The sequence below is a fragment of the Vanessa atalanta genome, chromosome 9 (genome assembly GCF_905147765.1).
Source record: "Vanessa atalanta chromosome 9, ilVanAtal1.2, whole genome shotgun sequence".
Lineage (NCBI taxonomy): Eukaryota > Metazoa > Arthropoda > Insecta > Lepidoptera > Nymphalidae > Vanessa > Vanessa atalanta.
Window position 1 is genome coordinate 7810114 of NC_061879.1, and position 13255 is coordinate 7823368.

Below are 13255 nucleotides of genomic sequence, written 5' to 3' on the forward strand. Positions count from 1 at the left end.
AATACCTTTCCTTACAGCATTGCGCCACCAATCTTGGGAGCTAAGATTATGTCCCTTGTGCTTGTTGTTGCACTGGCTCACACACCCTTCAAACTGGAACACAACAATACAAAGTATTGCTGATTGGTGGTAGAATATATGGTAAGTGGGTGGTACCTACCCAGACGGGCTTGCACAAACCCTACCACCAAGTAAAAGGCTTTTTAAATTAACTTATAATCATAAATTAAATCATCATTATACGTATATCGTTAATTTTAGAGTATTGACATAAGGATTCGGCTGATAAACATTACTCATCATTTAATCACTTATTATTTTCAAAATATGTTAATTGTTATCTCAGATCAGGTTGTTTCTAAAAAAACATGGACTGATTTGTATCTATTATCGAAATCTGTTTTACTTCATGTATTGTTATTAGTTATCATTGATTTCTGTGTCACACCGTCATTACAATGATATTTAACAATTTATCATTTATGTACAAACAATTTAAAGTAATTCACTTTATCTTTATCAATTTCCTTGTATCAAGAATAAAAAAAATATATTTAGTGTTCTAAATGGACGAACTATTTGGCAGCTTAAATAGTTGACAATTTGACAACTAGGAAACCTGAAGTCATAATTGTTAATTAAAAGTTAGGATTGTCTATTATTCAATAATATATTTATTATTATTATTATACTTACCCTTATTGAATTTTCAGGGGATTACGAAAAGGTTTTATTTCATAGTTAAAAACTTAATAAAAAGTAAAATGCAAGCAGTCTGTAAATGACTCTCTGTTCGTAGAAGGCTTTTTCTCTCTCATAATGTTTATGTTTCTCATTCTCCTCCCCTGAGGAGATATTTTTCTACCAAGCAGCTTATCACTTTATATCTACATAATTGCTAATACGTATCAATACGTTCGGTTCCCGCTGTCTGTGCAATTTGAACTTTTAAACCATGCCACGGATTTTAATGCGGTTTCAATAAATAAAAATATAAGGTTTATATGTGTAATATATGCATATTATTGTCGAGACCAGCCGAGAATTTCCGTCAGATTATAAGAAAAGATTTTTTATGTTATATTTTAAATCACGTATTTATACTGTCCAGTTTTGTAGATAATATTTTAATTGAAAATATAAAAATTTTGGTTTTTCAAAAATTATTACAACTAGTCATTGTCACTAATGTCGCAAATTGCTGGCAAAAATACAAATTAATTTTAATGATATATACCAATACCATGGTTAAGCAGTATTCCGATTCTTTTTAATACTAACCCACATACCTATATGTTTAATTCTTCATCACATTCGTAGTATTACAATATGCCAATTCAAAACACATAAACTGTGTAAACAAAGTATTCGAAATAGAATATGTTTACAAGTAAGTATTAATTTCCATTTCGTTGTTGTAATGATCCTACACGGGATGGACGCTAAGCGGGCTTAAACCGATTTACCCTCTTACGCATACGAAATTTAAATCTGTTAATTTCCACTTAGAAAATAACCTTTACTGCTATGGATATAAAGTTTATACACTCACAGTACACGAACTGTTTATTGATGTTTAATTTAAAGCAATTTAATCGTTATATTCAGTGCTTTAAGGAACTATTTCCATAAAAGTTAACGAGGTCACGGAAACTGAATATTGGTTTTTGATTATAACTATACAGAGTATTTAAGCCTTTATAGAATAACAAATAAAGTTTATTATATTGAATACATATAAAATGACAGCTTAGTTTCATCTCAATTTGAGCAAGACGTAAATCTGGTATAACACGACGGTATTGTTCGTCGAGAATATTGGAATCGGAATTAGTGTCAGACGATTGAATTTCAATCTATTTGATTTTTTATTAATAGTTGTTTTAAATATTTCGAGTTGATCTGTATAGATACAGATAACAATACTAAACCTGTGATTAAACCTATAAGTTAACGGTTATATAAGTTGGTACTTTCACTATATATAAGTTATAAAAGGTGGTTCCACAAGGATCAATTTTGGGTCCTTTTTTATTTTTGTTGTTTATAAATGATTGTGTTCAATGAATTGTTTGTGAATTATACCTCATTGCTTTATAAAGTTGACAGGAATCAACCTAATTATGATAACATACACAATGCATTATCACTGATAAAAAGTTGGTTTACAAAAAATAATTCATTTGTAAGTGCTAAAAAGACAAAATGCATTCATTTGCCTTAATTCATAAGAAACATTAATTAATAATTCAAAATAATCCTTATTATTAATTCATTAATTAATAATTAAAAAATAATTAATAAATAAATAATAAGAAAGCTAAATTTCAGCGAACAGCCGAATCTACTTTCCGAACAGTCGGTAGCTTTTCATTTGATTCAACACTATGAAACTGCTTTTATGAGCCTACCCGAATAAAAAAATATTATGATTTTGAATAATAAGTAGATCTACTTGGGGAATTAGGCAGGCATTTTTTTAAATCATAATATAATACATAAAGTAATTTATACCCTGTAAATGTCCCACTGCTCGGCTAAGATCTCCTCTTAGTGGAGAAGATTTGTACCTTGTTTTACCACGCTACTCCAATAAAGTTTAATGTAAATGTATGTACATGTACATCAATTTTCATGTACATACATGTTGCACATTTGCATCCGATACACGAAGTTTTATTACGATATGAATCGTAAACACAAATAAATCGGGTCACAAATCAAATTAAAACTCAGCGATGCTTGCCTGAGTAATTGTCGGTTAAGATTCATACGATCTAGTTTATATGATAGGTACCTACTTACAGTCCTATTTTGCAAAGCAAAAACGTAGCCTGAAGTCTTAATTCTTATAGTGTAGATAATCTTTATACGTGGTCTAATGAAATAGTTCAATTAAAAATCATAAAACTTAAATGCAGACCAAATTTTATTTCGTTACAAACTGAAAATAAACGAATCAGAAATCTTTAGTATTATCCAATCGAATTACATACAATCCATTCTTTTAAGATTCAGGATTTTAATTTTTTTTGTCTGCAATCTTTATTTTGCTCTCTATTTGCTATACTAGAATGGAACATTATTTAGTTGAGATTCTAAAAATTAGTAAATGATGTACCTCAAATAATACAAGATAAAATAACAAAATTCTGATAAAATTTTCTCATGTGTAAATGTTAAACAAACATTAAAAATAGTATATGATCTAATAGTAGTAGTCTAAAATCTAATGTTAGCGTTAATTTATTTGTGAAATAATAGAATGGAATGTATGGTGGTTATGTGTGTTACATTTCATCTGTATCGGCTCTCGGGTAAGCAATATTTTGCATGAAGAGCGTTCCATTTAATTCGTCGCCTTCCGGCCCCGCGGCGACACATACATTCCGACACGCCACGACTTTTTGTTAAGATCCAGTATTTAAATTATCTGTTTCGACTGCAATCACTACTGGACAGTAGCACCTGGTGAAAAAAAATGTTCGTAATTTATGTGCCCGCGTTACTTTGTCCAAAATTCCGAAAATCAGTAGTCGCTTACTAATTTTAAATTACGGAAAATAAATTCTTGTATTTTTATCACATGGCCAGCTGGATACCAATTATATTGTTGCATTACTTGCTAAATTGAAATGAATAAATGCAAAATTATATTTTTTAAACTTATTTTTAGCTTCATTATCAATCTTTGGTTTCAAATTTGAGAAAACGTAATAGTTTAATTTTAAATATGTGCAATAAAATTAATTGGAAATAGATAACCATTAATCGACATGAAACCGAACAAGATTATTTCCATATAATACTGATAATGATTTTGCAGAACCGTTTTCTGATAAATATATATATATATGTATATATATTGTACTATTCAAAATATATCTATAGTTAAGAGATCGGAAGGATTATGCGATTACCACATTTAAGCCCTATTATACGCTGGTGGTAAATTAAATAAAAAATGTGTCCAATCGGTTAAATGTCACATTGTCTGAAACATTTATAGACTTCTCAGTTAAATGTTTTTGGTTATGCCAATTTCTGAAATTTCAGATACTTAGAAAGACTATATTAGAAAGACAAATTCGAATCGGCTACCTAAAATCGTATACCAGTATCAGGAAGAAAACGAGGAATGTTCTGTCGCAATAAATATTATTGAGTCATATTTAAGATAAGATAACTTTGTACAAATAAGTCATACTGAAATAATAAAATTATGTTCACCTTTTTTATTACGGTGACAAGTAATATATAAGCAATAATATATGATACGCTTGACAATGTAATAAATCTAAAAATAAAATATGCTATTTTTCAATTATACTACTTCATATGAAGGAAATTGAACCAATCATATAATTCTTTTAAAGTTAGTAAAATTGTTTTCTATATTTATCGTATTAATCGAAACAAAATATCTGAATTCTTTTTTTTATGGAATTCTTATGATATTTTGGAGAGATTATCTCATGTAAGTATCAATTTATGCTTACTACGTTGCTATGGTCCAATGATATTTTTTAATAAAATACTAAGTAACGTTAAAATACCTTATTATTAGGATTTACATATTTTTTTTATTAAGATAAGTCGTCTTCAATTAATAAGTGTCTGAGGAATCTCTCCTCTACAGCCCGTCGGTTAGAACCGTTTAGACAAATTTATAAATTGCAACTTCCGAAGGTTCCCATACAGCCGCGGGGGAATTTTGGTTGAAAAAAATTTAGAGAACGATTGTAAGCTGTATTTTAGTTAGTTGGTAAAAAAAATACTATTAATTTAAGATGAGAACTAAATATAAACTCAAAAGATGAAGCTTCCGGCTCAACAAAATCAATAAAACTATCCTGGACAAGATATTATCTTGTATAAAAGAATAAATTAATTTTGAATAATTTACGTATATGTATTTCTCGAAAAAATAATAGATTATTATTAGTTTATATCCTTTATGTAGATGATAAAACAACTTGGAGCTTGTATCAATGTTCATGAAGAATACATAAAAATTGTATTTTATTGATATAGCTAATATGAACCAATTTTATTTTAAGTAATGTTTTTATAGATCCTGAGTTGCATGACATTATGTGTAAATAGAATCTACAATCCGATCCTGTGATAATTTTACATATTGTAATCTTGTAGAACAATGTTTCAAAGTTTCTTAATTAAGGAAAGTATAGTTGCCTCCCAGACAGAATACAAATTTCCATAAATTATAAAACATCCAAAAACTTTTTTGACTGTCTAGAAATAGCTTAGTCGTCAAGTACCGTATTTAAAACTTAAAAACACAATCTAACACTTGCGTTATCTTCGGTAATCGTCATTATAATGGTCTTGCCTGATCAAATTTTTAATAACGAATAATATTGATACTAAACCAAGCACATTCTAATTTTAAATTGGCAGACAATTAAATAGTATGTCATACTACAATAATATCTTTATCATATTTAATAGTCTATCAATTAATAAACATATTTTTTAATTCGCTTACATTATTAGCACAAGTTTATACCTGGTCAAAAAATTCCCAAACCATAACAGCATTTAGATAGCGTGCCTGTTCTAAATCGTTTTGCCAATTTAAAAGGCATAGCCTACGGAAACAGAATGGCAACCTGCATTTAACGATACCTTGATGACTACTGTCTGAGATGGAATCCGAAATGGGCAATAAGAAATAGAAACGTTTTAGGAATAATTCGAAGACCTAAAACGTTTTGAATACGGTAACCGAAATTGTTACTCGTAACGTGGAAAAGTGGCAGTTTGAATCGAATATAATCGCTTCGCTTGGATATGATAAATATCACACATCCGCATAAATGTTTAATGATAAACAGTTGGTTATTTGATAGCGTCGGTTAAAGTCCAAATCGTCAATAAATTATGTGGGATTTTGGAAGATTTTAAATACTCCACGCAGATACATTTATCTATTCGAAAATAAGAGATATAGTTAATACATTGGATTAACATAATCATAAAATATGTATAATCGATATTGGTAGTAAATATTTTTCGATATACATACGTTGTTCAATGTTTCTACTTGTTTTCCTGTTCGATAGATTTTTTTCGCGTCGTTATTTATTAAATTTCCTTTGAGCTAGATACTTGATAATTTAAACATAGCTTCTGAGCTCTGTGAAAATTTGGATAAGACTGCTATATTTATTAATGTCTGCTCGTTTGTCAGTTTGGTACAATTTTTTAATCGATTTAGTTACTCGGTAACCGATATGTCAATATTAAGTATTTACAGTATTTAATTTTTGTTTGAAAATATTCAAGAATAAAAATTCCTATCAATTAAGTTATGAAAAAATTATGTGATTGACACTGAATGTAGGATTACATACAAACCTTTAGAAGGGAAAGGCTTTTGGTCAGCTGTATGGCATTTGTAGATTGATACTTTTAATAACCACCTTAAATTTAACGTATAATACACGCCGCTCTGTAGTTGTTGTAATGTTTGTTGAAGAAACATGCCTTGCGTTTCAATTCAAGCGTCTTCATAGTTATTCAAAATGTATCGGGGATTCCTATGAGACTACGATAAAATTAAATATCGTTTCATAAAGTACTTGAAATGAATATATTGCAATTAATGAGTGTTATAAAATAAAAAGTTTATTATATCATTTATATTTATTAGCAAATTATTTTAAAAACCTATCATGTTTTTAAAATATTTATACATATAAAGTTGATGAAATCTATTATACATAAATATGATTCATAATATATTATGTTTAACATTATATATTTTGTTTCAACATATTATCGCTTTATCTCATTACCTTTTATAACAGCAATATTCTTAGGAAAATTTAAAATCATTATCGATCGCTAATTGCGTGTGACTAAAATTATGGTACGGCTCCCATAACTTAGACGATAATTTTATCTTGATAATATATGAATTAATGGTCCAGATTAAATGATTCTATATAGCGAATGGTAAATTATACTTGAAACAGCTTTGCATTTGAAAGTTGTTTGTCCAAATTTTCTTTGAACTCGTTTTAAGGTCCCTTGAATAGGATCATCGATATTGAGGTTTTTGACGGATGTCAATGTATATGTATGTTAGTTTGTAAAAATATGTTCGTGCATAACTTTGTCCGTATTTTTTTTTTCTCTGATATTAATTCAGAATTCTTTAATATGAAACCTGCTTAAATAGACTTAGTACAATAATATATTATCTTTAAGGGGGTGAAATAGGAAGTTGACAGTTAACAATTCTTGAAAGTTGATGTGTTTAATTTTTTCCCGGTGGTAGGGCTTTGCGCATGCCCATCTGGGTTGGAATCACCCAGTTATCATAAGTTTATTCCTCCGCCAAACTGCAATACTTATAAATGTTGTGTTCCGGTTTGAAGGCTGAATGAACAAATGTAACTACAGACACTAATGACCCAAGGTTGTCGCCGAATTGGTGATGTTCTAATTATTTTAACATTTCTCCCAATATCTATGAGCCGTGGTGACCACATATCATCAGATGGTACAATTTCCCGTTTACCTACCTAATTCATGAAAATATAATTAATAATTTAAGAGACTATTTATAGACTTTTAATAAATTTAGACTTAAACATATCGCACAAACGAAAGACATTTTTACATAAGTATAATTTATTATTTAAATTCTTATAAAGTACATGAATAGCAGCCTTTATGAAGGCCGGGATCTGCATCGTCTTTTAGAGATAAGGTGGACAGGCCCAAAGAGATCCGCTTGTGATATGCTCTAACAATTAACAATGAGACATTATACTTACCGAGTCGAGTACCGCCGATAATTACCGAGACTCAGCGATTTGCTACCATCGCTTAAGTTATAGCGTATAGCTCTAATTGGTGTATTTGAGATTTCAATAGCCTTTACGTGTACAGTGAAGTTCATTTAGTAAGGAGTTAATTATAATCATTATTGGCATGCCGTTATCATATTTGGGCTTATGCAAATATCGTATAATAAAATGATTTGACAAAAAAAAAAACACAAATTTGGAAACATTTTTGTTAATGAGTTATGTTTAGCTGCCATCACTCACCGTATCATAAAATTTCGTTGGTTCGTCAATTGCCCCTGATAGAATATAAGAGCAATAACGTAGATGTAATGAAAATGAATTGTACAAAACATTCTGCTCATATCGAAAATATATAAAAATTATTGACCTGTACGAGTTGTGAGTACTTTCGACTTAAAGTTATTCAGAAAACAATACTTTGTTTACTACACTCCAAAACTGGAAATGAATAACAGCGAAAAACACGTGTTATCGACCTTAGTATCAATATTATCAGTTACGTCAGATATAAATAATAGTAGGTTTTAGAAAGTATTGTTGTTTTGTGGTGTTTTGTCATAAAACTTATTTTTAAATAAAATAAATAACATTACCTATGTTTATCTATCTTATTTTTATGTGAACACACTAATTTAATTCAATAAGCGGTATTTATCGATCTTTATTTCTACTTGCAAAACTTTTGTTAAGCTTTTTATGGTACATTCTTAACTTTTTAATACTTATGGTAATACTAAAACCTTATCAAATGCTATATGAACCTCCGCCGATTCCTATTTGAGTATACTGAGCAGAAAACCGGGAAACTAGTCTAGGCAGAGGTTTATGTCTAGTTGGTTGATTGCGATTGGCTGATGATGATGAAACAGTAAGTATTAATTTTGAATAAATTTATTTATTTAAATATATTTAAATTATTAAGTTCCTCGAAACATATTTCAAGTTAGAACTGTTTTTATTAAGCGACTGTAAAGTTTTATTCTAAAACGTACTAACTTTAAAAGTAAACTTTTAATCGGATTTTTTTTTATTGCTTTTCATTTGTTTGTTTTTCTCATTGGTTTAAATTAAGTGTTTCATTAAGCTTAACTTTAGTAGTATTTGGCAGTATTAGTAATATTTAATCTATTAACAACCAGTAAAGAAGAAAATAGGTGGGAATTTTAGTAAGATGTTAGCAGACTAGAACAGTATGTGGACTGATCATTAGCATTGCTTGCTAAGTAATATTGGGCTTAAATTATTGTTATATCGTCAAATGTTTTATACTCTACCAAGGGTTGCAACTAATAAAAAAAACTTAAATTGCTGTAATGCAAGTTAAAACCGATTATAATTGGGTGTAAAATCGTCTTACAAACACAACTGTCACTGTCGTTCTAAGCCAATATGAAAAAAAGCTTTTAAAGAAGTTAAGTTAACGCTTTTGGGTTTATTATATTTCTTCAAAACTCTTAAAGTTAAAGGTAGCTACCACAAATTTGTAAATCAAGTTAGCCCGCCTAAGGCTATAATTTAGAAGCCCATATTTGGGCTTGGAATTAAGACAGTTTTTAGTACAAATAACACATTTGAGTAGAAATCATTTACCAAAAAACTCTATCGAGTTATTTTTGTAAGTTTAGTGGTTTTATCTTTTGAGACGGTTTAATATTTTTTTAAATTTTCTGATTCAGAAATAAATGATTGATAATAATAAAATTTTATAATTAATCCGCTGGATTTAATTCCACATTATTATAATAATTATATACGTAATAATGATTAAGTTTTTAATTCAATTATATACCGTATACTAGATACGAATTTATTTTGTTGCGAACGATTATATTTCGTATATTTGAGAAAATTCTAGAATTATCGCGATTTAATGTATTTAATTGGACAACATAGAGACGTGACACCAAAAATTTATAAGCAGTACATAACTGCTATAACACGTTTATTTCAGCATTCGTCAAAATTTATATTTAGATTCATTCGTATTCATTTTTCTATGTAAGTATATTGATTTTATTTTATGTAGTTCTAGTTTGTCGGATTTGCTCGTGTTTTAGGATTTGGTCGGTAGATTGGTAAGCTCGATATCTGAATAACCATCAACGGTAGATTAAAAATATATCGGACCTAAATTCTTGAGGGTGATTGAAGCAAAAAAAAAAATAACTACCTCATCATAATCAATGTATCGCACGTACGCAAAGCCAAATTATCGCAAAAAAAAAAAACAAAATTGAACCCTTTTTTCAAGATGGCGGCGAACACCATTAAAAATCGACGTCGTAAAATCAACTTAAGCTTTTCTAAGCTTTTCTGCTTACAACATATCCAAAAATCAGCCTTCTCAATTCATCTGTATGTTAAAATATATATAATGACTAATGAATAGACCAAATTGTCATTATATTTAGTACACAGACACAAATGTACGTTGATACATTTTCGGAATTAGATGTATATGTCACGCTGACTACGCAGAATTATACTAGGTATATTTTAAAATTACGCAATACTATTGTCTTCTCTTAACACGCTCCATACGTTATGGATTGTATAAGATACCAAAATTATTTCGCTCGTTTTGTGACTCATAATTCATTATACAGTTTCTTACAATTCCTCTAGGGTTCATCTTCACTGTTCAGCCCGATGTAGGTACCCATAGCAGACTATATCAGACTTACTTAGCTAAAGCTGTCCTCCTCTCCTTTTGAGCATAAGGTATGGAACTTATTCCATCACTAATACGCGTTGGTGAATACACATGTGGCAGAATTTCGTTGAAATTAGACAAATGCAGGTTTTCTTACGATGTTTCTCTTCATCGCCGAGCACAATATTTATTAAATACTTGGGTTTGAACACGCAATAATCGGTTAAGATGCACGCGTTCTTACCACTGTGCCATCCCGTTTGTATCGAATGCTATAACAAATAACAAAGACAATATTTATTCATTATTCGACATTGTAAGAAAATATTATGATTCACTTTACAGATATTAATGACTTATCATTTTCTGCTAAGGCTATATTTTACGCATTATCTAATACAAAAAAAGAAATATGTTTATCTGCGCTTATTATGATCGAGAGACAGGAAGCCAGAGGGCCACCAGATAAGAAATAATAATAAGTGATTAATAATATAATTTATATAGAACCTTGGGAAAACATCATGAACATTTTGTATCGATAATACCTATTGGGATTGTTAATAGAAATTTATAACATTGTTTAGGCCCTGCCCACCACTAATGTTAATTCCTTGTTTATAAGTAGCAGCTAAAAGTTGAAAAATGTGCAATACAAATATGACAATCACGTACTTTAGAAAGCCTTGCGTCTGAATTTTCGCCGATAGTGTCGGAATGTCATCGATCGATTGATTATCTTGATACCTCATTGGGGAAACATTACATTCGTGTGTCCTAGTTAAAAAATATATTATTTTATGTACAAAAAAAAACAAGTTCTTTATATATTATTCGATAACTATTTTCTTAGGAAGCTAAATGTACAATTGTATAAATTTACAATTAATTATATGTGTTCATTCTAATATATAATATGACAAAATATTTTTAATTCTAAACAATTTTCCATAGTGTAAAACTACTTAACTAATTATAATAATGAAAATAGTTAATTATACATTTTTTTTTTAATTTCAGTATAAATTAAAAACAAGTTTTTATTAAGGACTATTAATAACAAAATTAATCTTTCATCATTTGTTTCTTAAATTAAACTCACAACGTACGATGAAGTCGTTATTAGTAAAAGTTAACGACGTAGACATATAAAAAATATTTTCTAGTGTATTTTTTATCGTCTGTATGTCAAGAAAATAATAATAGTTTATCTAGACACGCGGTAGCGTGTCAGCCAAGTTCTAGTAACAGAACTGGCTAGTAGCACCGTGTGTAATATTACACGAACCATTTGGAGCCACTTTTGACCTCCTCATAACTCAAAAACTATTTGACATAGATGTGTCAAATTTGGCTCATATATTGAGACTTGCAAGATACATATGTGTTCCAAATTTCATAAACGCATCTCAAATGGTTATTTAGATATTAACGTCTAAAAATCGTCATTTTTATCACTGACTGACCTATAGATCAAAACTATATCCTACTTCCAGGTGACCTAGAAACTTCAAATTTGGCATGCAGGTAGATAATTAGGCCAATATAAAGGAAAAAATCTGAAACTGGTAATTTTTTATCATTTTATTATAATTTTTCATTTTATTGGGTCTATAGGAACACTTATATACTTAGTTCCTGTAATAACTGTAATAATAAAAAAATGATGTAAGAACCAGCAATCAAAACTTATGACAGCCGGTCTTAATGTGGATTTTAAGGTCTTCACGTGAATATATAACAAGTTGAATACCACCCTTAAGTTTTTTAAATCCAAATATTTCCGTTTTAGTACTTATGAGTATAGCCGACTTTCGTATTTATTACGTTATTAACTAGCATTTAGCGCACATCAATGGTGCCAAATAATTATACTTAAAAAAATAATAATAATAGGCATTTCGGTACACGGCGCGCGACGCGACGCCGGAGCAGCGGGTTAGGAGCGTTGCTATTAAACCATAACGCGGACGTGTCTGAGCGAGTGGCAACCGCGCTCATAAGAATTATTTCAACACCTTCCGATGGAAACTGCCTAGTCTATTCGACTGCATATTTTTTGTTTGAGTATACTAGTATACAACAATAAAATAGGTTTCGTGAGATTGTAGTAGAGTATGTATATCGTAACTGGAATGATTTAAGTTTGTACTCTAGCGCTACCAACGGGGATCCTTATTGCTTGGAAGAACAGTATCGAGCAAGCATGCTGATGTCAGCAAAGAACTGATGAATGGGTCCAATGGAAAAATAGAGAAGGTACATTGGGGATGTCGATAACAGCAATAGCGCACGTAAAATAACAATTCAATTTAAACATAATTTAATTTGCGAACTAGAAGTCAAAACCAAGTTACAGATATTAAGTAATGTACATATATGTTCAAAGGAAATAATTCTCTATTTGCTTAGCATATTCTACTATTATACACAAATTACAAGGCCTTCGCCTTGACAGTGCTCTTTTCGACATAGGCTCCTCTATATTAAGTAAAGAGCAGGCTTGCGTTGGCCTCTCTAGAGTTAAAACCTTAGATGGAGTACATCTTATCAATTTAGGTCCAATTCAAATCAAGACACAAGAGAGCTCTATTGTAGAGTACAACCGTCTGCGCACGTTATACCACCCCTACTTGGCCAAATTAAGTATAAACAGAAAACGCGTAAAAAAAAATCCGGACACTGAATGGACAATTCACTCGAACATTTCAGAGGTACCTACAAGAAAAATAAGAACGTATCAAAAAAAAGACAATTA